Below are 27,865 nucleotides of genomic sequence, written 5' to 3'. Positions count from 1 at the left end.
TCCCTTGTCCATGGGGAGGCACAAGATGCTACCTGCTTTTCCAGCCCAACCCCCGCCTTTCCCCGGCAGCCCGCACACGGAGGGACTGGGGGAAGACACTCGAAGGGCTCCTAGGTGAACCCGGGTGCTGCAGACCGATGACGGAACCTCCCCACACTCAGAATTTCGGAACACGGGTGACTGTGTGGGGGAGGTTCGGGGCCGCCCTCCACGCAGCTGCCTGGTGTCACAGGTGTTCCCTGGCAGGGGGAAGTCCGCTAATTACCTCCCATGTCCATGGGGAGGCACTAGATGCTACCTGCGTTCCAGCCCAACCCCCGCCTTTCCCTGGCTGCCCGCACTGGTAGGGACTCGGGGAAGACTCTCGAAGGGCTCCTAGGAGATCCCGGGTGCTGCAGACAGAAGACGGAACCTCCCCACACTCAGAATTCCGGAACACGTCTGACTGTGTGGGGAAGGTTCGGGGCCGCCCTCCACGCAGCTGCCTGGTGTCACAGGTGTTCCTTGGCAGGGGGAAGTCCGCTAATTACCTCCCTTGTCCATGGGGAGGCACTAGATGCTACCTGCTTTTCCAGACCAACCCCCGCCTTTCCCCAGCAGCCCGCACAGGTAGGGACTTGGGGAAGACACTCGAAGGGCTCCTAGGAGAACCCGGGTTCTGCAGACATAAGACGGAACCTCCCCACACTCAGAATTCCGGAACCCCGTGACTGTGTGGGTGAGGTTTATGGCCGCCCTCCACACAGCTTCCTGGTGTCACAGGTGTTCCCTGGTAGGGGGAAGACCGCTAATTACCTCCCCTGTCCATGGGGAGGCACTAGATGCTACCTGAGTTTCCAGCCCAACCCCCGCCTTTCCCCGGCTGCCCGCACTGGGAGGGACTCGGGGAAGACTCTCGAAGGGCTCCTTGGAGATCCCGGGTGCTGCAGACAGAAGACGGAACCTCCCCACACTCAGAATTCCGGAACAGTGATGACTGTGTGGGGGAGGATCGGGGCCGCCCTCCACGCAGCTGCCTTGTGTCACAGGTGTTCCCTGGCAGGTGGAAGTCCGCTAATTACCTCCCTCGTCCATGGGGAGGCATAAGATGCTGCCTGCTTTTCCAGCCCAACCTCCGCCATTCCCCGGCAGCCCGCACAGGGAGGGACTGGGGGAAGACACTCGAAGGGCTCCTAGGAGATCCCGGGTGCTGCAGACAGAAGACGGAACCTCCCCACACTCAGAATTCCGGAACACGGCTGACTGTGTGGGGAAGGTTCGGGGCCGCCCTCCACGCAGTTGCCTGGTGTCACAGGTGTTCCCTGGCAGGGGGAAGTCCGCTAATTACCTCCCTTGTCCATGGGGAGGCACTAGATGCTACCTGCTTTTCCAGCAAAACCCCCGCCATTCGCCAGCAGCCCGCACAGGGAGGGACTTGGGGAAGACACTCGAAGGGCTCCTAGGAGAACCCGGGTGCTGCAGACATATGACGGAACCTCCCCACACTCAGAATTCCGGAACACGGGTGACTGTGTGGGTGAGGTTTCGGGCCGCACTCCACACAGCTTCCTGGTGTCACAGGTGTTCCCTGGCAGGTGGAAGTCCGCTAATTACCTCCCTTGTCCATGGGGAGGCACTAGATGCTACCTGCGTTTCCAGCACAACCCCCTCCTTTCCCCGGCAGCCCGCACAGGGAGGGACTCTGGGAAGACACTCGAAGGGCTCCTAGGAGATCCCGGGTGCTGCAGACAGAAGACGGAACGTCCCCACACTCAGAATTCCGGAACACGGTTGACTGTGTGGGGGAGGTTCGTGGCCGCCCTCCACGCAGCTGCCTGGTGTCACAGGTGTTCCCTGGCAGGGGGAAGTCTGCTAATTACCTCCCCTGTCCATGGGGATGCACTAGATGCTACCTGCGTTTCCAGCCCAACCTCCGCCATTCCCAGGCAGCCCGCACAGGGAGGGACTGGGGGAAGACACTCGAAGGGCTCCTAGGTGAACCCGGGTGCTGCAGACATAAGACGGAACCTCCCCACACTCAGAATTCCGGAACACGGCTGACTGTTGGGGGAGGTTCGGGGCAGCCCTCCACGCAGTTGCCTGGTGTCACAGGTGTTCCCTGGCAGGGAGAATTCCGCTAAATACCTCCCCTGTCCATGGGGAGGCACTAGATGCTACCTGAGTTTCCAGCAAAACCCCCGCCTTTCCCCGGCAGCCCGCAGTGGGAGGGATTCGGGGAAGACACTCGAAGGGCTCCTATGAGATCCCGGGTGCTGTAGACAGAAGACGGAACCTCCCCACACTCAGAATTCCGGAACACGGCTGACTGTGTGGGGGAGGTTCGGGGACGCCCTCCACGCAGCTGCCTGGTGTCACAGGTGTTCCCTGGCAGGGGGAAGTCCGCTAATTACCTCCCTTGTCCATGGGGAGGCACAAGATGCTACCTGCTTTTCCAGCCCAACCCCCGCCTTTCCCCGGCAGCCCGCACAGGGAGGGACTGGGGGAAGACACTCGAAAGGCTCCTAGGAGAACCCGGGTGCTGCAGACAGAAGACGGAACCTCCCCACACTCAGAATTCCGGAACACGTGTGACTGTGTGGGTGAGGTTTAGGGCCGCACTCCACGCAGCATCCTGGTGTCACATTTGTTCCCTGGCAGGGGGAAGTCCGCTAATTACCTCCCTTGTCCATGGGGAGGCACTAGATGCTACCTGCATTTCCAGCCCAACCCCCGCATTTCCCCTGCAGCCCGCACTGGGAGGAACTCGGGGAAGACTCTCGAAATGCTCCTAGGAGATCCCGGGTGCTGCAGACAAAAGACGGAACCTCCCCAAACTCAGAATCCCGGAACACGGATGACTGTGTGGGGGAGGTTCGGGGCCGCCCTCCTCGCAGCTGCCTTGTGTCACAGGTGTTCCATGGCAGGTAGAAGTCCGCTAATTACCTCCCCTGTCCATGGGGAGGCACTAGATGCTACCTGCGTTTTCAGCACAACCCCCTCCTTTCCCCGGCAGCCCGCAGTGGGAGGGACTGGGGGAAGACACTCGAAAGGCTCCTAGGAGTTCCCGGGTGCTGCAGACAGAAGACGTAACCTCCCCACACTCAGAATTCCGGAACACGTGTGACTGTGTGGGTGAGGTTTAGGGCCGCACTCCACGCAGCTTCCTGGTGTCACAGTTGTTCCCTGGCAGGGGGAAGTCCGCTAATTACCTCCATTGTACATGGGGAGGCACAAGATGCTACCTGCTTTTCCAGCCCAACCTCCGCCATTCCCCAGCAGCCCGCACAGGGAGGCACTGGGGGAAGACACTCGAAGGGCTCCTAGGTGAACCCGGGTGCTGCAGACATAAGACGGAACCTCCCCACACTCAGAATTCCGGAACATGGATGACTGTGTGGGGGAGGTTCGGGGCCGCCCTCCACGCAGCTGCCTTGTGTCACAGGTGTTCCCTGGCAGGGGGAAGTCCGCTAATTACCTCCCCTGTCCATGGGGAGGCACTAGATGCTACCTGCGTTTCCAGCACAACCCCCTCCTTTCCCTGGCAGCCCGCAGAAGGAGGGACTCTGGGAAGACACTCGAAGGGCTCCTAGGAGATCCCGGGCGCTGCAGACAGAAGACGGAACCTCCCCACACTCAGAATTCCGGAACACGGTTGACTGTGTGGGGGAGTTTCGGGGCCGCCCTCCACGCAACTGCCTGGTGTCACAGTGTTCCCTGGCAGGAAGAAGTCCGCTAATTACCTCCCCTATCCATGGGGATGCACTAGATGCTACCTGCGTTTCCAGCCCAACCCCCGCCTTTCCCTGGATGCCCGCACTGGGAGGGACTCGGGGAAGGCTCTCGAAGGGCTCCTAGGAGATCCCGGGTGCTGCAGACATAAGACGGAACCTCCCCACACTCAGAATTCCGGAACACGGATGACTGTGTGGGGGAGGTTCGGTGCCGACCTCCACGCAGCTGCCTGGTGTCACAGGTGTTCCCTGGTAGGGGGAAGACCGCTAATAACCTCCTCTGTCCATGGGGAGGCACTAGATGCTACCTGAGTTTCCAGTCCAACCCCCGCCTTTCCCAGGCAGCCCGCAGTGGGAGGGATTCTGGGAAGACACTCGAAGGGCTCCTAGGAGATCCCGGGTGCTGCAGACAGAAGACGGAACCTCCCCACACTCAGAATTCCGGAACACGGCTGACTGTGTGGGGGAGTTTCGGGGACGCCCCCCACGCAGCTGCCTGGTGTCACAGGTGTTCCCTGGCAGGGGGAAGTCCGCTAATTACCTCCCTTTTCCATGGGGAGGCACAAGATGCTACCTGCTTTTCCACCCAAACCCCCGCCTTTCCCCGGCAGCCCGCACAGGGAGGGACTGGGGGAAGACACTCGAAAGGCTCCTAGGAGAACCCGGGTGCTGCAGACAGAAGACGGAACCTACCCACACTCAGAATTCCAGAACACGGCTGACTGTGTGGGGAAGGTTCGGGGCCGCCCTCCACGCAGCTGCCTGGTGTCACAGTTGTTCCCTGGTAGGGGGAAGTCAGCTAATTACCTCCCTAGTCCATGGGGAGGCACTAGATGCTACCTGCTTTTCCAGCCCAACCCCCGCCGTTCCCCTGCTGCCCGCAAGGGGAGGGACTCGGGGAAGACTCTCGAAGGGCTCCTAGGAGATCCCGGGTGCTGCAGACAGAACGGAACCTCCCCACACTCAGAATCCCGGAACACGTCTGACTGTGTGGGAGAGGTTCAGGGCCGCCCTCCACGCAGCTGCCTGGTGTCACAGGTGTTCCCTTGCAGGGGGAAGTCCGCTAATTACCTCTCTTGTCCATGGGGAGGCACAAGATGCTACCTGCTTTTCCAGCCCAACCCCCGCTTTCCCCTGCAGCCCGCACTGGGAGGGAATCGGGGAAGACTCTCGAAGGGCTCCTAGGAGATCCCGGTTGCTGCAGACATAAGACGGAACCTCCCCACACTCAGAATTCCGGAACACGGATGACTGTGTTGGGGAGGTTCGGGGCCGACCTCCACGCAGCTGCCTGGTGTCACAGGTGTTCCCTGGTAGGGGGAAGACCGCTAATTACCTCCCTTGTCCATGGGGAGGCACAAGATGCTACCTGCTTTTCCAGCAAAACCCCCGCCTTTCCCCGGCAGCCCGCACAGGGAGGGACTGGGGGAAGACACTCGAAAGGCTCCTAGGAGAACCCGGGTGCTGCAGACAGAAGACGGAACCTCCCCACAATCAGAATTCCGGAACACGTGTGACTGTGTGGGTGAGGTTTAGGGCCGCACTCCACGCAGCTTCCTGGTGTCACATTTGTTCCCTGGCAGGGGGAAGTCCGCTAATTACCTCCCTTGTCCATGGGGAGGCACTAGATTCTACCTGCTTTTCCAGCCCAACCCCCGCATTTCCCCTGCAGCCCGCACTGGGAGGGACTCGGGGAAGACTCTCGAAAGGCTCCTAGGAGATCCCGGGTGCTGCAGACAAAAGACGGAACCTCCCCACACTCAGAATCACGGAACACGGATGACTGTGTGGGGGAGGTTCGGGGCCGCCATCCACGCAGCTGCCTTGTGTCACAGGTGTTCCATGGCAGGTAGAAGTCCGCTAATTACCTCCCCTGTCCATGGGGAGGCACTAGATGCTACCTGCGTTTTCAGCACAACCCCCTCCTTTCCCCGGCAGCCCGCAGTGGGAGGGACTGGGGGAAGACACTCGAAAGGCTCCTAGGAGTACCCGGGTGCTGCAGACAGAAGACGGAACCTCCCCACACTCAGAATTCCGGAACACGTGTGACTGTGTGGGTGAGGTTTAAGGCCGCACTCCACGCAGCTTCCTGGTGTCACAGTTGTTCCCTGGCAGGGGGAAATCCGCTAATTACCTCCCTTGTCCATGGGGAGGCACAAGATGCTACCTGCTTTTCCAGCCCAACCTCCGCCATTCCCCGGCAGCCCGCACAGGGAGGGACTGGGGGAAGACAATCGAAGGGTTCCTAGGTGAACCCGGGTGCTGCAGACATAAGACGGAACCTCCCCACACTCAGAATTCCGGAACATGGATGACTGTGTGGGGGAGGTTCGGGGCCGCCCTCCACGCAGCTGCCTTGTGTACAGGTGTTCCCTGGCAGGGGGAAGTCCGCTAATTACCTCCCCTGTCCATGGGGAGGCACTAGATGCTACCTGCGTTTCCAGCACAACCCCCTCCTTTCCCTGGCAGCCCGCAGAGTGAGGTACTCTGGGAAGACACTCGAAGGGCTCCTAGGAGATCCCGGGTGCTGCAGACAGAAGACGGAACCTCCCCACACTCAGAATTCCGGAACACGGTTGACTGTGTGGGGGAGTTTCGGGGCCGCCCTCCACGCAGCTGCCTGGTGTCACAGGTGTTCCCTGGCAGGAAGAAGTCCGCTAATTACCTCCCGTATCCATGGGGATGCACTAGATGCTACGTGCGTTTCCAGCCCTCCCCGCGCCTTTCCCTGGAAGCCCGCACCGGGAGGGACACGGGGAAGATACTCGAAGGGCTCCTAGGAGATCCCGGGTGCTGCAGACATAAGACGGAACCTCCCCACACTCAGAATTCCGGAACACGGATGACTGTGTGGGGGAAGTTCGGTGCCGACCTCCACGCAGCTGCCTGGTGTCACAGGTGTTCCCTGGTAGGGGGAAGACCGCTAATAACCTCCCCTGTCCATGGGGAGGCACTAGATGCTACCTGAGTTTCCAGCCCAACCCCCGCATTTCCCAGGCAGCCCGCAGTGGGAGGGATTCGGGGAAGACACTCGAAGGGCTCCTAGGAGATCCCGGGTGCTGCAGACAGAAGACGGAACCTACCCACACTCAGAATTCCGGAACACGTGTGACTGTGTGGGTGAGGTTTAGGACCGCACTCCACGCAGCTTCCTGGTGTCACATTTGTTCCCTGGCAGGGGGAAGTCCGCTAATTACCTCCCTTGTCCATTTGGAGGCACTAGATGCTACCTGCTTTTCCAGCCCAAACCCCGCCTTTCCCCTGCAGCCCGCACTGGGAGGGACTCGGGGAAGACTCTCGAAAGGCTCCTAGGAGATCCCGGGTGCTACAGACAAATGACGGAACCTCCCCACACTCAGAATCCCGGAACACGGATGACTGTGTGGGGGAGGTTCGAGGCCGTCCTCCACGAAGCTGCCTGTTGTCACAGGTGTTCCCTGGCAGGTGGAAGTCCGCTAATTACCTCCCCTGTCCATGGGGAGGCACTAGATGCTACCTGCGTTTCCAACACAACCCCCTCCTTTCCCCGGCAGCCCGCACAGGGAGTGACTCTGGGAAGACCCTCGAAGGGATCCTGGAAGATCCCGGGTGCTGCAGACAGAAGACAGAACCTCCCCACACTCAGAATTCCGGAACACGGTTGACTGTGTGGGGGAGGTTCGGGGCCGCCCTCCACACAGCTGCCTGGTGTCACAGGTGTTCCCTGGCAGGGGGAAATCCGCTAATTACCTCCCTTGTCCATGGGGAGGCACAAGATGCTACCTGCTTTTCCAGCCCAACCTCCGCCATTCCCCGACAGCCCGCACAGTGAGGGACTGGGGGAAGACACTCGAATGGCTCCTAGGTAAACCAGGGTGCAGCAGACATAAGAAGGAACCTCCCCACACTCAGAATTCCGAAACACGGATGACTGTGTGGGGGAGGTTCGGGGCCGCCATCCACGCAGCTGCCTTGTGTCACAGGTGTTGCTGGCAGGTGGAAGTCCGCTAAATACCTCCCCTGTCCATGGGGAGGCACTAGATGCTACCTGCGTTTCCAGCACAACCCCCTCGTTTCCCCGGCAGCCCGCACAGGGAGTGACTCTGGGGAGACACTCGAAGGGCTCCTAGGGGTTCCCGGGTGCTGCAGACAGAAGACGGAACCTCCCCACACTCAGTATTCCGGAACACGGTTGACTGTGTGGGGGAGTTTCGGGGCCGCCCTCCACGCAGCTGCCTGGTGTCACAGGTGTTCCCTGGCAGGGGGAAGTCCGCTAAATACCTCCCCTGTCCATGGGGAGGCACTAGATGCTACCTGCGTTTCCAGCCCAACCCCCGCTTTCCCTGGCTTCCGGCACTGGGAGTGACTCGGGGAAGACTCTCGAAGGGCTCCTAGGAGATCCCGGGTGCTGCAGACATAAGACGGAACCTCCCCACACTCAGAATTCCGGAACACGGCTGACTATTTGGGAAGGTTCGGGGCCGCTCTCCACGCAGCTGCCTTGTGTCACAGGTGTTCCCTGGCAGGGGGAAGTCCGCTAATTACCTCCCCTGTCCATGGGGAGGCACTAGATGCTACCTGCGTTTCCAGCACAACCCCCTCCTTTCCCTGGCAGCCCGCAGAGTGAGGGACTCTGGGAAGACACTCGAAGGGCTCCTAGGAGATCCCGGGTGCTGCAGACAGAAGACGGAACCTCCCCACACTCAGAATTCCGGAACACGGTTGACTGTGTGGGGGAGGTTCGGGGCCGCCCTCCACGCAGCTGCCTGGTGTCACAGGTGTTCCCTGGCAGGAAGAAGTCCGCTAATTACCTCCCCTATCCATGGGAATGCACTAGATGGTACCTGCGTTTCCAGCCCAACCCCCGCCTTTCCCTGGATGCCCGCACTGGGAGGGACTCGGGTAAGACTATCGAAGGGCTCCTAGGAGATCCCGGGTGCTGCAGACAGAAGACGGAACTTCCCCACACTCAGAATTCCGGAACACAGCTGACTGTGTTGGGGAGTTTCGGGGACGCCCCCCACGCAGCTGCCTGGTGTCACATTTGTTCCCTGGCAGGGGGAAGTCCGCTAATTACCTCCCTTGTCCATTTGGAGGCACTAGATGCTACCTGCTTTTCCAGCCCAACCCCCGCCTTTCCCCTGCAGCCCGCACTGGGAGGGACTCGGGGAAGACTCTCGAAAGGCTCCTAGGAGATCCCGGGTGCTGCAGACAAAAGACGGAACCTCCCCACACTCAGAATCCCGGAACACGGATGACTGTGTGGGGGAGGTTCGGGGCCGCCCTCCACGCAGCTGCCTGGTGTCACAGGTGTTCCCTGGCAGGTGGAAGTCCGCTAATTACCTCCCCTGTCCATGGGGAGGCACTAGATGCTACCTGCGTTTCCAGCAAAACCCCCTCCTTTCCCCGGCAGCCCGCACAGGGAGTGACTCTGGGAAGACACTCGAAGGGATCCTGGGAGATCCCGGGTGCTGCAGACAGAAGACGGAACCTCCCCACACTCAGAATTCCGGAACACGGTTGACTGTGTGGGGGAGGTTCGGGGCCGCCCTCCACATAGCTGCCTGGTGTCACAGGTGTTCCCTGGCAGGGGGAAATCCGCTAATTACCTCCCTTGTCCATGGGGAGGCACAGGATGCTACCTGCTTTTCCAGCCCAACCTCCGCCATTCCCCGGCAGCCCGCACAGTGAGGGACTGGGGGAAGACACTCGAAGCGTTCCTAGGTGAACCAGGGTGCTGCAGACATAAGAAGGAACCTCCCCACACTCAGAATTTCGAAACACGGATGACTCTGTTGGGGAGGTTCGGGGCCGCCATCCACGCAGCTGCCTTGTGTCACAGGTGTTGCTGGCAGGTGGAAGTCCGCTAATTACCTCCCCTGTCCATGGGGAGGCACTAGATGCTACCTGCGTTTCCAGCACAACCCCCTCGTTTCCCCGGCAGCCCGCACAGGGAGGGACTCTGGGGAGACACTCGAATGGCTCCTAGGGGATCCCGGGTGCTGCAGACAGAAGACGGAACCTCCCCACACTCAGAATTCCGGAACACGGTTGACTGTGTGGGGGAGTTTCGGGGCCGCCCTCCACGCAGCTGCCTGGTGTCACAGGTGTTCCCTTGCAGGGGGAAGTCCGCTAAATACCTCCCCTGTCCATGGGGAGGCACTAGATGCTACCTGCGTTTCCAGCCCAACCCCCGCTTTCCCTGGCTTCCGGCACTGGGAGGGACTCGGGGAAGACTCTCGAAGGGCTCCTAGGAGATCCCGGGTGCTGCAGACATAAGACGGAACCTCCCCACACTCAGAATTCCGGAACACGGCTGACTGTTTTTGGAAGGTTCGGGGCCGCACTCCACGCAGCTGCCTGGTGTCACAGGTGTTCCCTGGCAGGGGGAAGTCCGCTAATTACCTCCCTTGTCCATGGGGAGGCACTAGATGCTACCTGCTTTTCCAGCCCAACCCCCGCCTTTCCCCAGCAGCCCGCACAGGGAGGGACTTGGGGAAGACACTCGAAGGGCTCCTAGGAGAACCCGGGTGCTGCAGACAGAAGACGGAACCTCCCCACACTCAGAATTCCGGAACACGGGTGACTGTGTGGGTGAGGTTTAGGGCCGCCCTCCACACAGCTTCCTGGTGTCACAGGTGTTCCCTGGTAGGGGGAAGACCGCTAATTACCTCCCCTGTCCATGGGGAGGCACTAGATGCTACCTGAGTTTCCAGGGCAACCCCCGCCTTTCCCCGGCTGCCCGCACTAGGAGGGACTCGGGGAAGACTCTCGAAGGGCTCCTAGGAGATCCCGGGTGCTGCAGACAGAAGATGGAACCTCCCCACACTCAGAATTCCGGAACACGGATGACTGTGTGGGGGAGATTCGGGGCCGCCCTCCACGCAGCTGCCTTGTGTCACAGGTGTTCCCTGGCAGGTGGAAGTCCGCTAATTACCTCCCCTGTCCATGGAGAGGCACTAGATGCTACCATCGTTTCCAGCACAACCTCCTCCTTTCCCCGGCAGCCCGCACAGGGAGGGACTCTGGGAAGACACTCGAAGGGCTCCTAGGAGATCCCGGGTGCTGCAGACAGAAGACGGAACCTCCCCACACTCAGAATTCCCGAACACGGGTGACTGTGTGGGTGAGGTTTAGGGCCGCCCTCCACACAGCTTCCTGGTGTCACAGGTGTTCCCTGGTAGGGGGAAGACCGCTAATTACCTCCCCTCTCCATGGGGAGGAACTAGATGCTACCTGATTTTCCAGCCCACACCCCGCCTTTCCCCGGCTGCCCGCACTGGGAGGGACTCGGGGAAGACTCTCGAAGGGCTCCTAGGAGATCCCGGGTGCTGCAGACAGAAGACGGAACCTCCCCACACTCAGAATTCCGGAACACGGTTGACTGTGTGGGGGAGTTTCGGGGACGCCCCCCACGCAGCTGCCTGGTGTCACATTTGTTCCCTGGCAGGGGGAAGTCCGCTAATTACCTCCCTTGTCCATTTGGAGGCACTAGATGCTACCTGCTTTTCCAGCCCAACCCCCGCCTTTCCCCTGCAGCCCGCACTGGGAGGGACTCGGGGAAGACTCTCGAAAGGCTCCTAGGAGATCCCGGGTGCTGCAGACAAAAGACGGAACCTCCCCACACTCAGAATCCCGGAACACGGATGACTGTGTGGGGGAGGTTCGGGGCCGCCCTCCACGCAGCTGCCTGGTGTCACAGGTGTTCCCTGGCAGGTGGAAGTCCGCTAATTACCTCCCCTGTCCATGATGAGGCACTAGATGCTACCTGCGTTTCCAGCAAAACCCCCTCCTTTCCCCGGCAGCCCGCACAGGGAGTGACTCTGGGAAGACACTCGAAAGGATCCTGGGAGATCCCGGGTGCTGCAGACAGAAGACGGAACCTCCCCACACTCAGAATTCCGGAACACGGTTGACTGTGTGGGGGTGGTTCGGGGCCGCCATCCACGCAGCTGCCTGGTGTCACAGGTGTTCCCTTGCAGGGGGAAGTCCGCTAAATACCTCCCCTGTCCATGGGGAAGCACTAGATGCTACCTGCGTTTCCAGCCCAACCCCCGCTTTCCCTGGCTTCCGGCACTGGGAGGGACTCGGGGAAGACTTTCGAAGGGCTCCTAGGAGATCCCGGGTGCTGCAGACATAAGACGGAACCTCCCCACACTCAGAATTCCGGAACACGGCTGACTATTTGGGGAAGGTTCGGGGCCGCCCTCCACGCAGCTGCCTGGTGTCAAAGGTGTTCACTGGCAGGGGGAAGTCCGCTAATTACCTCCCTTGTCCATGGGGAGGCACTAGATGCTACCTGCTTTTCCAGCCAAACCCCCGCCTTTCCCCAGCAGCCCGCACAGGGAGGGACTTGGGGAATACACTCGAAGGGCTCCTAGGAGAACCCGGGTGCTGCAGACAGAAGACGGAACCTCCCCACACTCTGAATTCCGGAACACGGGTGACTGTGTGGGTGAGGTTTAGGGCCGCTCTCCACACAGCTTCCTGGTGTCACAGGTGTTCCCTGGTATGGGGAAGACCGCTAATTACCTCCCCTGTCCATGGGGAGGCACTAGATGCTACCTGAGTTTCCAGGGCAACCCCCGCCTTTCCCCGGCTGCCCGCACTAGGAGGGACTCGGGGAAGACTCTCGAAGGGCTCCTAGGAGATCCCGGGTGCTGCAGACAGAAGATGGAACCTCCCCACACTCAGAATTCCGGAACACGGATGACTGTGTGGGGGAGGTTCGGGGCCGCCCTCCACGCAGCTGCCTTGTGTCACAGGTGTTCCCTGGCAGGTGGAAGTCCGCTAATTACCTCCCCTGTCCATGGAGAGGCACTAGATGCTACCATCGTTTCCAGCACAACCCCCTCCTTTCCCCGGCAGCCCGCACAGGGAGGGACTCTGGGAAGACACTCGAAGGGCTCCTAGGAGATCCCGGGTGCTGCAGACAGAAGACGGAACCTCCCCACACTCAGAATTCCCGAACACGGGTGACTGTGTGGGTGAGGTTTAGGGCCGCCCTCCACACAGCTTCCTGGTGTCACAGGTGTTCCCTGGTAGGGGGAAGACCGCTAATTACCTCCCGTCTCCATGGGGAGGAACTAGATGCTACCTGATTTTCCAGCCCACACCCCGCCTTTCCCCGGCTGCCCGCACAGGGAGGGACTCGGGGAAGACTCTCGAAGGGCTCCTAGGAAATCCTGGGTGCTGCAGACAGAAGACGGAACCTCCCCACACTCAGAATTCCGGAACACGGATGACTGTGTGGGGGAGGTTCGGGGCCGCCCTCCACGCAGCTGCCTGGTGTCACAGGTGTTCCCTGGCAGGTGGAAGTCCGCTAATTACCTCCCCTGTCCATGGGGAGGCACTAGATGCTACCTGCGTTTCCAGCACAACCCCTTCCTTTCCCAGGCAGCCCGCACAGGGAGGGACTCTGGGAAGACACTCGAAGGGCTCCTAGGGGATCCCGGGTGCTGCAGACAGAAGACGGAACCTCCCCACACTCAGAATTCCGGAACACGGTTTACTGTGTGGGGGAGGATCGGGGCCGCCCTCCACGCAGCTGCCTGGTGTCACAGGTGTTCCCTGGAAGGGGGAAGTCCGCTAATTACCTCCCTTGTCCATGGGGAGGCACAAGATGTTACCTGCTTTTCCAGCCCAACCTCCGCAATTCCCCGGCAGCCCGCACAGTGAGGGACTGGGGGAAGACTCTCGAAGGGCTCCTAGGTGAACCCGGGTGCTGCAGACATAAGACGGAACCTCCCCACACTCAGAATTCCGGAACACGGCTGACTGTGTGGGGGAGGTTCAGGGCCGCCCTCCACGCAGCTGCCTGGTGTCACAGGTGTTCCCTGGCAGGGAGAAGTCCGCTAATTACCTCCCCTATCCATGGGGAGGCACTAGATGCTACCTGAGTTTCCAGCCCAACCCCCGCCTTTCCCCGGCAGCCCGCAGTGGGAGGGATTCGGGGAAGACACTCAATGGGCTCCTAGGAGATCCCGGGTGCTGCAGACAGAAGACGGAACCTCCCCACACTCAGAATTCCGGAACACGGCTGACTGTGTGGGGGAGGTTCGGGGCCGCACTCCACGCAGCTGCCTGGTGTCACAGGTGTTCCCTGGCAGGGGGAAGTCCGCTAAATACCTCCCTTGTCCATGGGGAGGTAGAAGATGCTACCTGCTTTTCCAGCCCAACCCCCGCCTTTCCCCGGCAGCCCGCACAGGGAGAGACTGGGGGAAGACACTCGAAAGGCTCCTAGGCGAACACGGGTGCTGCAGACAGAAGACGGAACCTCCCCACACTCAGAATTCCGGAACACGTGTGAGTGTGTGGGTGTGGTTTAGGGCCGCACTCCACGCAGCTTCCTGGTGTCACAGCTGTTCCCTGGCAGGGGGAAGTCTGCTAACTACTTCCCTTGTCAATGGGGAGGCACTAGATGCTACCTGCGTTTCCAGCACAACCCCCTCATTTGCCCGGCAGCCCGCACTGGGAGGGACTCTGGGAAGACACTCGAAGGGCTCCTAGGAGATCCCGGGTGCTGCAGACAGAAGACGGAACCTCCCCACACTCAGAATTCCGGAACACGGTTGACTGTGTGGGGGAGGTACGGGGAAGCACTCCACGCAGCTGCCTGGTGTCACAGGTGTTCCCTGGCAGGGGGAAATCCGCTAATTACCTCCCTTGTCCATGGGGAGGCACAAGATGCTACCTGCTTTTCCAGAACAACCTCCGCCATTCCCCGGTAGCCCGCACAGTGAGGGACTGTGGGAAGACACTCGAAAGGCTCCTAGGTGAACCCGGGTGCTGCAGACATAAGACGAAACCTCCCCACACTCAGAATTCCGGAACACGGCTGACTGTGTGAGGGAGGTTCGGGGCCGCCCTCCACGCAGCTGCCTGGTGTCACAGGTGTTCCCTGGCAGGGAGAAGTCCGCTAATTACCTCCCCTGTCCATGGGGAGGCACTAGATGCTACCTGAGTTTCCAGCCCAACCCCCGCCTTTCCCCCCAGCCCGCAGTGGGAGGGATTCGGGGAAGACACTCGAAGGGCTCCTAGGAGATCCCGGGTGCTGCAGACAGAAGACGGAACCTCCCCACACTCAGAATTCGGGAACACGGCTGACTGTGTGGGGGAGTTTCGGGGCCGCCCTCCACGCAGCTGCCTGGTGTCACAGGTGTTCCCTGGCAGGGGGAAGTCCGCTAATTACCTCCCTTGTCCATGGGGAGGCACAAGATGCTACCTGCTTTTCCAGCCCAACCTCCGCCATTCCCCGGCAACCCGCACAGGGAGGGACTTGGGGAAGACACTCGAAGGGCTCCTAGGAGAACCCGGGTGCTGCAGACATAAGACGGAACCTCCCCACACTCAGAATTCCGGAACACGGATGACTGTGTGGGGGAGGTCCGGGGCCGCCCTCCACGCATCTGCCTGGTGTCACAGGTGTTCCCTGGCAGGGGGAAGTCCGCTAATTACCTCCCTTGTCCATGGGGAGGCACTAGATGCTACCTGCTTTTCCAGCCCAACCCCCGCATTTCCTCGGCTGCCCGCATAGGGAGGGACTCGGGGAAGACTCTCGAAGGGCTCCTAGGAGATCCCGGGTGCTGCAGACATTAGATGGAACCTCCCCGCCCTCAGAATTCCGGAACACGGCTGACTGTGTGGGTAAGGTTCGGGGCCGCCCTCCACGCAGCTGCCTGGTGTCACAGGTGTTCCCTGGCAGGGGGAAGTCCGCTAATTACCTCCCTTGTCCATGGGGAGGTAGAAGATGCTACCTGCTTTTCCAGACCAACCCCAGCCTTTCCCCGGCAGCCCGCACAGGGAGAGACTGGGGGAAGACACTCGAAAGGCTCCTAGGCGAACACGGGTGCTGCAGACAGAAGACGGAACCTCCCCACACTCAGAATTCCGGAACACGTGTGAGTGTGTGGGTGTGGTTTAGGGCCGCACTCCACGCAGCTTCCTGGTGTCACAGCTGTTCCCTGGCAGGGGGAAGTCTGCTAAGTACCTCCCTTGTCAATGGGGAGGCACTAGATGCTACCTGCGTTTCCAGCACAACCCCCTCATTTGCCCGGCAGCCCGCACTGGGAGGGACTCTGGGAAGACACTCGAAGGGCTCCTAGGAGATCCCGGGTGCTGCAGACAGAAGACGGAACCTCCCCACACTCAGAATTCCGGAACACGGTTGACTGTGTGGGGGAGGTACGGGGAAGCACTCCACGCAGCTGCCTGGTGTCACAGGTGTTCCCTGGCAGGGGGAAATCCGCTAATTACCTCCCTTGTCCATGGGGAGGCACAAGATGCTACCTGCTTTTCCAGAACAACCTCCGCCATTCCCCGGTAGCCCGCACAGTGAGGGACTGTGGGAAGACACTCGAAAGGCTCCTAGGTGAACCCGGGTGCTGCAGACATAAGACGAAACCTCCCCACACTCAGAATTCCGGAACACGGCTGACTGTGTGAGGGAGGTTCGGGGCCGCCCTCCACGCAGCTGCCTGGTGTCACAGGTGTTCCCTGGCAGGGAGAAGTCCGCTAATTACCTCCCCTGTCCATGGGGAGGCACTAGATGCTACCTGAGTTTCCAGCCCAACCCCCGCCTTTCCCCCCAGCCCGCAGTGGGAGGGATTCGGGGAAGACACTCGAAGGGCTCCTAGGAGATCCCGGGTGCTGCAGACAGAAGACGGAACCTCCCCACACTCAGAATTCGGGAACACGGCTGACTGTGTGGGGGAGTTTCGGGGCCGCCCTCCACGCAGCTTCCTGGTGTCACAGGTGTTCCCTGGCAGGGGGAAGTCCGCTAATTACCTCCCTTGTCCATGGGGAGGCACAAGATGCTACCTGCTTTTCCACCCTAACCTCCGCCATTCCCCGGCAACCCGCACAGGGAGGGACTTGGGGAAGACACTCGAAGGGCTCCTAGGAGAACCCGGGTGCTGCAGACATAAGACGGAACCTCCCCACACTCAGAATTCCGGAACACGGATGACTGTGTGGGGGAGGTCCGGGGCCGCCCTCCACGCATCTGCCTGGTGTCACAGGTGTTCCCTGGCAGGGGGAAGTCCGCTAATTACCTCCCTTGTCCATGGGGAGGCACTAGATGCTACCTGCTTTTCCAGCCCAACCCCCGCATTTCCTCGGCTGCCCGCATAGGGAGGGACTCGGGGAAGACTCTCGAAGGGCTCCTAGGAGATCCCGGGTGCTGCAGACATTAGATGGAACCTCCCCGCCCTCAGAATTCCGGAACACGGCTGACTGTGTGGGTAAGGTTCGGGGCCGCCCTCCACGCAGCTGCCTGGTGTCACAGGTGTTCCCTGGCAGGGGGAAGTCCGCTAATTACCTCCCTTGTCCATGGGGAGGTAGAAGATGCTACCTGCTTTTCCAGACCAACCCCAGCCTTTCCCCGGCAGCCCGCACAGGGAGAGACTGGGGGAAGACACTCGAAAGGCTCCTAGGCGAACACGGGTGCTGCAGACAGAAGACGGAACCTCCCCACACTCAGAATTCCGGAACACGTGTGAGTGTGTGGGTGTGGTTTAGGGCCGCACTCCACGCAGCTTCCTGGTGTCACAGCTGTTCCCTGGCAGGGGGAAGTCTGCTAAGTACCTCCCTTGTCAATGGGGAGGCACTAGATGCTACCTGCGTTTCCAGCACAACCCCCTCATTTGCCCGGCAGCCCGCACTGGGAGGGACTCTGGGAAGACACTCGAAGGGCTCCTAGGAGATCCCGGGTGCTGCAGACAGAAGACGGAACCTCCCCACACTCAGAATTCCGGAACACGGTTGACTGTGTGGGGGAGGTACGGGGAAGCACTCCACGCAGCTGCCTGGTGTCACAGGTGTTCCCTGGCAGGGGGAAATCCGCTAATTACCTCCCTTGTCCATGGGGAGGCACAAGATGCTACCTGCTTTTCCAGAACAACCTCCGCCATTCCCCGGTAGCCCGCACAGTGAGGGACTGTGGGAAGACACTCGAAAGGCTCCTAGGTGAACCCGGGTGCTGCAGACATAAGACGAAACCTCCCCACACTCAGAATTCCGGAACACGGCTGACTGTGTGAGGGAGGTTCGGGGCCGCCCTCCACGCAGCTGCCTGGTGTCACAGGTGTTCCCTGGCAGGGAGAAGTCCGCTAATTACCTCCCCTGTCCATGGGGAGGCACTAGATGCTACCTGAGTTTCCAGCCCAACCCCCGCCTTTCCCCCCAGCCCGCAGTGGGAGGGATTCGGGGAAGACACTCGAAGGGCTCCTAGGAGATCCCGGGTGCTGCAGACAGAAGACGGAACCTCCCCACACTCAGAATTCGGGAACACGGCTGACTGTGTGGGGGAGTTTCGGGGCCGCCCTCCACGCAGCTTCCTGGTGTCACAGGTGTTCCCTGGCAGGGGGAAGTCCGCTAATTACCTCCCTTGTCCATGGGGAGGCACAAGATGCTACCTGCTTTTCCACCCTAACCTCCGCCATTCCCCGGCAACCCGCACAGGGAGGGACTTGGGGAAGACACTCGAAGGGCTCCTAGGAGAACCCGGGTGCTGCAGACATAAGACGGAACCTCCCCACACTCAGAATTCCGGAACACGGATGACTGTGTGGGGGAGGTTCGGGGCCGCCCTCCACGCATCTGCCTGGTGTCACAGGTGTTCCCTGGCAGGGGGAAGTCCGCTAATTACCTCCCTTGTCCATGGGGAGGCACTAGATGCTACCTGCTTTTCCAGCCCAACCCCCGCATTTCCTCGGCTGCCTGCATAGGGAGGGACTCGGGGAAGACTCTCGAAGGGCTCCTAGGAGATCCCGGGTGCTGCAGACATTAGATGGAACCTCCCCGCCCTCAGAATTCCGGAACACGGCTGACTGTGTGGGGAAGGTTCGGGGCCGCCCTCCACGCAGCTGCCTGGTGTCACAGGTGTTCCCTGGCAGGGGGAAGTCCGCTAATTACCTCCCTTGTCCATGCGGAGGCACTAGATGCTACCTGCTTTTCCAGCCCAACCCCCGCCTTTCCCCAGGAGCCCGCACACTGAGGGACGTGGAGAAGACACTCGAAGGGCTCCTAGGAGAACCCGGGTGCTGCAGACATAAGACGGAACCTCCCCACACTCAGAATTCCGGAACACGGGTGACTGTGTGGGTGAGGTTTAGGGCCGCAATCCACACAGTTTCCTGGTGTCACAGGTGTTCCCTGGTAGGGGGAAGACCGCTAAATACCTCCCCTGTCCATGGGGAGGCACTAGATTCTACCTGCTTTTCCAGCCCAACCCCCGCCTTTCCCCAGCAGCCCGCACAGAGAGGGACTTGGGGAAGACACTCGAAGGGCTCCTAGGAGAACCCGGGTGCTGCATACATAAGACGGAACCTCCCCACACTCAGAATTCCGGAACACGGGTGACTGTGTGGGTGAGGTTTAGGGCCGCCCTCCACACAGCTTCCTGGTGTCACAGGTGTTCCCTGGTAGGGGGAAGACCGCTAATTACCTCCCTTGTCCATGGGAAGGCACTAGATGCTACCTGCTTTTCCAGCCCAACCCCCGCCTTTCCCCAGCAGCCCGCACAGGGAGGGACTTGGGGAAGACACTCGAAGGGCTCCTAGGAGAACCCGTGTGCTTCAGACATAAGACAGAAACTCCCCACACTCAGAATTCCTGAACACGGGTGACTGTGTGGGTGAGGTTTAGGGCCGCCCTCCACACAGCTTCCTGGTGTCACAGGTGTTCCCTGGTAGGGGGAAGACCGCTAATTACCTCCCTTGTCCATGGGAAGGCACTAGATGCTACCTGCTTTTCCAGCCCAACCCCCGCCTTTCCCCAGCAGCCCGCACAGGGAGGGACTTGGGGAAGACACTCGAAGGGCTCCTAGGAGAACCCGTGTGCTTCAGACATAAGACAGAACCTCCCCACACTCAGAATTCCTGAACACGGGTGACTGTGTGGGTGAGGTTTAGGGCCGCCCTCCACACAGTTTCCTGGTGTCACAGGTGTTCCCTGGTAGGGGGAAGACCGCTAAATACCTCCCCTGTCCATGGGGAGGCACTAGATGCTACCTGATTTTCCAGACCAACCCCCGACTTTCCCCGGCTGCCCGCACTGGGAGGGACTCGGGGAAGACTCTCGAAGGGCTCCTAGGAGATCCCGGGTGCTGCAGACAGAAGACGGAACCTCCCCACACTCAGAATTCCGGAACACGGATGACTGTGTGGGGGAGGTTCGGGGCCGCCTTCCACGCAGCTGCCTTTTGTCACAGGTGTTCCCTGGCAGGTGGAAGTCCGCTAATTACCTCCCCTGTCCATGGGGAGGCACTAGGTGCTACCTGCCTTTCCAGCCCAACCCCCTCCTTTCCCCGGCAGCCCGCAAAGGGAGGGACTCTGGGAAGACACTCGAAGGGCTCCTAGGAGATCCCGGGTGCTGCAGACAGAAGACGGAACCTCCCCACACTCAGAATTCCGGAACACGGTTGACTGTGTGTGGGAGGTTCGGGGCCGCCCTTCACGCAGCTGCCTGGTGTCACAGGTGTTCCCTGGCAGGGGGAAGTCCGCTAATTACCTCCCTTGTCCATGGGGTGGCACAAGATGCTACCTGCTTTTCCAGCCCAACCTCCGCCATTCCCCGGCAGCCCGCAAAGTGAGGGACTGGGGGAAGACACACGAAGGGCTCCTAGGTGAACTCGGGTGCTGCAGACATAAGACGGAACCTCCCCACACTCAGATTTCCGGAACACGTCTGACTGTGTGGGGGAGGTTCGGGGCCGCACTCCACGCAGCTGCCTGGTGTCACAGGTGTTCCCTGGCAGGGAGAAGTCCGCTAATTACCTCCCCTGTCCATGGGGAGGCACTAGATGCTACCTGAGTTTCCAGCCCAACCCCCGCCTTTCCCCGGCTGCCCGCACTGGGAGGGACTCGGGGAAGACTCTCGAAGGGCTCCTAGGAGATCCCGGGTGCTGCAGACAGAAGACGGAACCTCCCCACACTCAGAATTCCGGAACACGGCTGACTGTGTGGGGGAGGTTCGGGGCCGCCCTCCACGCAGCTGCCTTGTGTCACAGGTGTTCCCTGGCAGGTGGAAGTCCGCTAATTACCTCCCCTGTCCATGGGGAGGCACTAGGTGCTACCTGCGTTTCCAGCCCAACCCCCTCCTTTCCCCGGCAGCCAGCACAGGGAGGGACTGGGGGAAGACACTCGAAAGGCTCCTAGGAGAACCCGGGTGCTGCAGACAGAAGACGGAACCTCCCCACACTCAGAATTCCGGAACACGTGTGACTGTGTGGGTGAGGTTTAGGGCCGCACTCCATGCAGCTTCCTGGTGTCACATTTGTTCCCTGGCAGGGGGATTTCCGCTAATTACCTCCCTTGTCCATGGGGAGGCACTAGATGCTACCTGCTTTTCCAGCCCAACCCCCGCATTTCCTCGGCTGCCCGCACTGGGAGGGACTCGGGGAAGACTCTCGAAGGGCTCCTAGGAGATCCCGGGTGCTGCAGACATAAGATGGAACCTCCCCGCCCTCAGAATTCCGGAACACGGCTGACTGTGTGGGGAAGGTTCGGGGCCGCCCTCCACGCACCTGCCTGGTGTCACAGGTGTTCCCTGGCAGGGGGAAGTCCGCTAATTACCTCCCTTGTCCATGGGGAGGCACTAGATGCTACCTGCTTTTCCAGCCCAACCCCCGCCTTTCCCCAGGAGCCCGCACACTGAGGGACGTGGAGAAGACACTCGAAGGGCTCCTAGGAGAACCCGGGTGCTGCAGACATAAGACGGAACCTCCCCACACTCAGAATTCCGGAACACGGGTGACTGTGTGGGTGAGGTTTAGGGCCGCACTCCACACAGTTTCCTGGTGTCACAGGTGTTCCCTGGTAGGGGGAAGACCGCTAAATACCTCCCCTGTCCATGGGGAGGCACTAGATGCTACCTGCTTTTCCAGCCCAACCCCCGCCTTTCCCCAGCAGCCCGCAAAGAGAGGGACTTGGGGAAGACACTCGAAGGGCTCCTAGGGGAACCCGGGTGCTGCAGACATAAGACGGAACCTCCCCACACTCAGAATTCCGGAACACGGGTGACTGTGTGGGTGAGGTTTAGGGCCGAACTCCACACAGCTTCCTGGTGTCAGAGGTGTTCCCTGGTAGGGGGAAGACCGCTAATTACCTCCCCTGTCCATGGGGAGGCACTAGATGCTACCTGAGTTTCCAGCCCAACCCCCGCCTTTCCCCGGCTGCCCGCACTGGGAGGGACTCGGGGAAGACTCTCGAAGGGCTCCTAGGAGATCCCGGGTGCTGCAGACAGAAGACGGAACCTCCCCACACACAGAATTCCGGAAAACGGATGACTGTGTGGGGGAGGTTCGGGGCCGCCCTCCACGCAGCTGCCTGGTGTCACAGGTGTTCCCTGGCAGGGGGAAATCCGCTAATTACCTCCCTTGTCCATGGGGAGGCACTAGATGCTACCTGCATTTCCAGCCCAACCCCCGCCTTTCCCCAGGAGCCCGCACAGGGAGGGACGTGGAGAAGACACTCGAAGGGCTCCTAGGAGAACCCGGGTGCTGCAGACATAAGACGGAACCTCCCCACAGTCAGAATTCCGGAACACGGGTGACTGTGTGGGTGAGGTTTAGGGCCGCCCTCCACACAGCTTCCTGGTGTCACAGGTGTTCCCTGGTAGGGGGAAGACCGCTAATTACCTCCCTTGTCCATGGGGAGGCACTAGATGCTACCTGCTTTTCCAGCCCAACCCCCGCCTTTCCCCAGCAGCCCGCACAGGGAGGGACTTGGGGAAGACACTCGAAGGGCTCCTAGGAGATCCCGTGTGCTTCAGACATAAGACAGAACCTCCCCACACTCACAATTCCTGAACACGGGTGACTGTGTGGGTGAGGTTTAGGGCCGCCCTCCACACAGTTTCCTGGTGTCACAGGTGTTCCCTGGTAGGGGGAAGACCGCTAAATACCTCCCCTGTCCATGGGGAGGCACTAGATGCTACCTGCTTTTCCAGCCCAACCCCTGCCTTTCCCCAGCAGCCCGCACAGAGAGGGACTTGGGGAAGACACTCGAAGGGCTCCTAGGAGAACCCGGGTGCTGCAGACATAAGACGGAACCTCCCCACACTCAGAATTCCGGAACACGGGTGACTGTGTGGGTGAGGTTTAGGGCCGCCCTCCACACAGCTTCCTGGTGTCACAGGTGTTCCCTGGTAGGGGGAAGACCGCTAATTACCTCCCCTGTCCATGGGGAGGCACTAGATGCTACCTGATTTTCCAGCCCAACCCCCGCCTTTCCCCGGCTGCCCGCACTGGGAGGGACTCGGGGAAGACTCTCGAAGGGCTCCTAGGAGATCCCGGGTGCTGCAGACAGAAGACGGAACCTCCCCACACTCAGAATTCCGGAACACGGATGACTGTGTGGGGGAGGTACGCCGCCGCCCTCCACGCAGCTGCCTTGTGTCACAGGTGTTCCCTGGCAGGTGGAAGTCCGCTAATTACCTCCCCTGTCCATGGGGAGGCACTAGGTGCTACCTGCGTTTCCAGCCCAACCCCCTCCTTTCCCCAGCAGCCAGCACAGGGAGGGACTCTTTGAAGACACTCGAAGGGCTCCTAGGAGAACCCGGGTGCTGCAGACAGAAGACGGAACCTCCCCACACTCAGAATTCCGGAACACGTGTGACTGTGTGGGGGAGGTTCGGGGCCGCCCTCCACGCAGCTGCCTGGTGTCACAGGTGTTCCCTGGCAGGGGGAAGTCCGCTAATTACCTCCCTTGTCTATGGGGAGGCACAAGATGCTACCTGCTTTTCCAGCCCAACCCCCGCCTTTCCCCGGCAGCCCGCACAGGGAGGGACTGGGGGAAGACACTCGAAAGGCTCCTAGGAGAACCCGGGTGCTGCAGACAGAAGACGGAACCTCCCCACACTCAGAATTCCGGAACACGTGTGACTGTGTGGGTGAGGTTTAGGGCCGCACTCCATGCAGCTTCCTGGTGTCACATTTGTTCCCTGGCAGGGGGAAGTCCGCTAATTACCTCCCTTGTCCATGGGGAGGCACTAGATGCTACCTGAGTTTCCAGCCCAACCCCCGCATTTCCTCGGCTGCCCGCACTGGGAGGGACTCGGGGAAGACTCTCGAAGGGCTCCTAGGAGATCCCGGGTGCTGCAGACATAAGACGGAACCTCCCCACACTCAGAATTCCGGAACACGGATGACTGGGTGGGGGAGGTTCGGGGCCGCCCTCCACGCAGCTGCCTTGTGTCACAGGTGTTCCCTGGCAGGTGGAAGTCCGCTAATTACCTCCCCTGTCCATGGGGAGGCACTAGATGCTACCTGCGTTTCCAGCACAACCCCAGTCTTTCCCCGGCAGCCCGCAGTGGGAGGGATTCGGGGAAGACACTTGATGGGCTCCTAGGAGATCCCGGGTGCTGCAGACAGAAGACGGAACCTCCCCAGGCTCAGAATCCCGGAACACGGCTGACTGTGTGGGGGAGGTTCGGGACCGCCCTCCACGCAGCTGCCTGGTTTCACAGGTTTTCCCTGGCAGGGGGAACACCGCTAATTACCTTCCTTGTCCATGGGGAGGCACAAGATGCTACCTGCTTTTCCAGCACAACCCCCGCATTTCCTCGGCTGCCAGCAAAGGGAGGGGCTGGGGGAAGACACTCGAAAGGCTCCTAGGAGAACCCGGGTGCTGCAGACAGAAGACGGAACCTCCCCACACTCAGAATTCCGGAACACGGGTGACTGTGTCTGTGAGGTTTAGGGCCGCACTCCACGAAGCTTCCTGGTGTCACAGTTGTTCCCTGGCAGGGGGAAGTCCGCTAATTACCTCCCTTGTTCATGGGGAGGCACTAGATGCTACCTGCTTTTCCAGCCCAACCCCCGCCGTTCCCCGGCTGCCCGCACTGGGAGGGACTCGGGGAAGACTCTAGAAGGGCTCCTAGGAGATCCCGGGTGCTGCAGATATAAGACGGAACCTTCCCACACTCAGAATTCCGGAACACGGCTGACTGTGTGGGGGAGGTTCGGGGCCGCCCTCCACGCAGCTGCCTGGTGTCACAGGTGTTCCCTGGCAGGGGGAAGTCCGCTAATTACCTCCCTTGTCCATGGGGAGGCACAAGATGCTACCTGCTTTTCCAGCCCAACCTCCGCCATTCCCAGGCAGCCCGCACAGTGAGGGACTGGGGGAAGAAACTCGAAGGGCTCCTAGGTGAACCCGGGTGCTGCAGACATAAGACGGAACCTCCCCACACTCAGAATTCCGGAACACGGCTGACTGTGTGGGGGAGGTTCGGGGCCGCCCTCCACGCAGCTGCCTGGTGTCACAGGTGTTCCCTGGCAGGTGGAAGTCCGCTAATTACCTCCCCTGTCCATGGGGAAGCACTAGATGCTACCTGCTTTTCCAGCCCAACCCCCGCCATTCCCCAGCAGCCCGCACTGGGAGGGACTCGGGGAAGTCTCCTGAAGGGCTCCTAGGAGATCCCGGGTGCTGCAGACAGAAGACAAAACCTCCCCACACTGAGAATTACGGAACACGGATGACTGTGTGGGGGAGGTTCATGGCCGCCCTCCACGCAGATGCCTTGTGGCACAGGTGTTCCCTGGCAGGTGGAATTCCGCTAATTACCTCCCCTGTCCATGGGGAGGCTCTAGATGCTACCTGCGTTTCCAGCACAACCCCCTCCTTTCCCCGGCAGCCCGCACATGGAGGGAATCTGGGAAGACACTCGAAGGGCTCTTAGGAGATCCCGGGTGCTGCAGACAGAAGACGGAACCTCCCCACACTCAGAATTCCGGAACACGGTTGACTGTGTGGGGGAGGTTCGGAGCCGCCCTCCACGCAGCTGCCTGGTGTCACAGGTGTTCCCTGGCAGGGGGAATTCCGCTAATTACCTCCCTTGTCCATGGGGAGGCACAAGAGGCTACCTGCTTTTCAAGCCCAACCTCCGATATTCCCCGGCGGTCCGCACAGTGAGGGACTGGGGGAAGACACTCGAAGGACTCCTAGGTGTACCCGGAACCTGCAGACTTAAGACGGAACCTCCCCACACTCAGAATTCCGGAACACGGCTGACTGTGTTTGGGGAGGTACGGGGCCGCCCTCCACGCAGCTGCCTGGTGACACAGGTGTTCCCTGGCAGGTGGAAGTCCGCTAATTACCTCCCCAGTCCATGGGGAGGCACCAGATTCTACCTGCGTTTCCAGCACAACCCCCTCCTTTCCCCGGCAGCCATCAAAGGGAGGGACTCTGGGAAGACACTCGAAGGGCTCCTAGGAGATCCCGGGTGCTGCATACAGAAGACGGAACCTCCCCACACTCAGAATTCCGGAACACGGTTGACTGTGTTCGGGAGGTTCATGGCCGCCCTCCACGCAGCTGCCTGGTGTCACAGGTGTTCCCTGGCAGGGGGAAGTCCGCTAATTACCTCCCCTGTACATGGGGAGTCACTAGATGCTACCTGCGTTTCCAGCCCAACCCCCGCATTTCCCTGGCTGCCCGCACTGGGAGGGACTCGGGGAAGACTCTCGAAGGGCTCCTAGGAGATTCCGGGTGCTGCAGACATAAGACGGAACCTCCCAACACTCAGAATTCCGGAACATGGCTGACAGTGTGGGGAAGGTTCAGGGCCGCCCTCCACGCAGCTGCCTGGTGTCACAGGTTTTCCCTGGCAGGGGGAAGTCCGCTAATTACCTCCCTTGTCCTTGAGGAGGCACTAGATGCTACCTGCTTTTCCAGCCCAACCCCCGCCATTCCCCAGCAGCCCGCACAGGGAGGGACTTTGGGAAGGTACTCGAAGTGCTCCTAGGAGAACTCGGGTGCTGCAGACATAAGACGGAACCTCCCCACACTCAGAATTCCGGAACACGGATGACTGTGTGGAGGAGGTTCGGGGCCGCCCTCCACGCAGCTGCCTTGTGTCACAGGGGTTCCCTGGCAGGTGGAAGTCCGCTAATTACCTCCCCTGTCCTTGGGGAGGCACTAGATGCTACCTGCGTTTCCAGCACAACCCCCTCCTTTCCCCGGCAGCCCGCACAGGGAGGGACTCTGGGAAGACACTCGAAGGGCTCCTAGGAGATCCCGGGTGCTGCAGACAGAAGACGGAACCTCCCCACACTCAGAATACCGGAACACGATTGACTCTGTGGGGGAGGTTCGGGGCCGCCCTCCACGCAGCTGCCTGGTGTCACAGGTGTTCCCTGGCAGGGGGAAGTCCGCTAATTACCTCCCTTGTCCATGCGGAGGCACTAGATGCTACCTGCTTTTCCAGCCCAACCCCCGCCTTTCCCCAGGAGCCCGCACACTGAGGGACGTGGAGAAGACACTCGAAGGGCTCCTAGGAGAACCCGGGTGCTGCAGACATAAGACGGAACCTCCCCACACTCAGAATTCCGGAACACGGGTGACTGTGTGGGTGAGGTTTAGGGCCGCAATCCACACAGTTTCCTGGTGTCACAGGTGTTCCCTGGTAGGGGGAAGACCGCTAAATACCTCCCCTGTCCATGGGGAGGCACTAGATTCTACCTGCTTTTCCAGCCCAACCCCCGCCTTTCCCCAGCAGCCCGCACAGAGAGGGACTTGGGGAAGACACTCGAAGGGCTCCTAGGAGAACCCGGGTGCTGCATACATAAGACGGAACCTCCCCACACTCAGAATTCCGGAACACGGGTGACTGTGTGGGTGAGGTTTAGGGCCGCCCTCCACACAGCTTCCTGGTGTCACAGGTGTTCCCTGGTAGGGGGAAGACCGCTAATTACCTCCCTTGTCCATGGGAAGGCACTAGATGCTACCTGCTTTTCCAGCCCAACCCCCGCCTTTCCCCAGCAGCCCGCACAGGGAGGGACTTGGGGAAGACACTCGAAGGGCTCCTAGGAGAACCCGTGTGCTTCAGACATAAGACAGAAACTCCCCACACTCAGAATTCCTGAACACGGGTGACTGTGTGGGTGAGGTTTAGGGCCGCCCTCCACACAGCTTCCTGGTGTCACAGGTGTTCCCTGGTAGGGGGAAGACCGCTAATTACCTCCCTTGTCCATGGGAAGGCACTAGATGCTACCTGCTTTTCCAGCCCAACCCCCGCCTTTCCCCAGCAGCCCGCACAGGGAGGGACTTGGGGAAGACACTCGAAGGGCTCCTAGGAGAACCCGTGTGCTTCAGACATAAGACAGAACCTCCCCACACTCAGAATTCCTGAACACGGGTGACTGTGTGGGTGAGGTTTAGGGCCGCCCTCCACACAGT

Source organism: Camelus bactrianus, chromosome 3 (assembly GCF_048773025.1).
Source record: "Camelus bactrianus isolate YW-2024 breed Bactrian camel chromosome 3, ASM4877302v1, whole genome shotgun sequence".
Lineage (NCBI taxonomy): Eukaryota > Metazoa > Chordata > Mammalia > Artiodactyla > Camelidae > Camelus > Camelus bactrianus.
Note: the sequence above shows the minus strand (reverse complement) of the source record.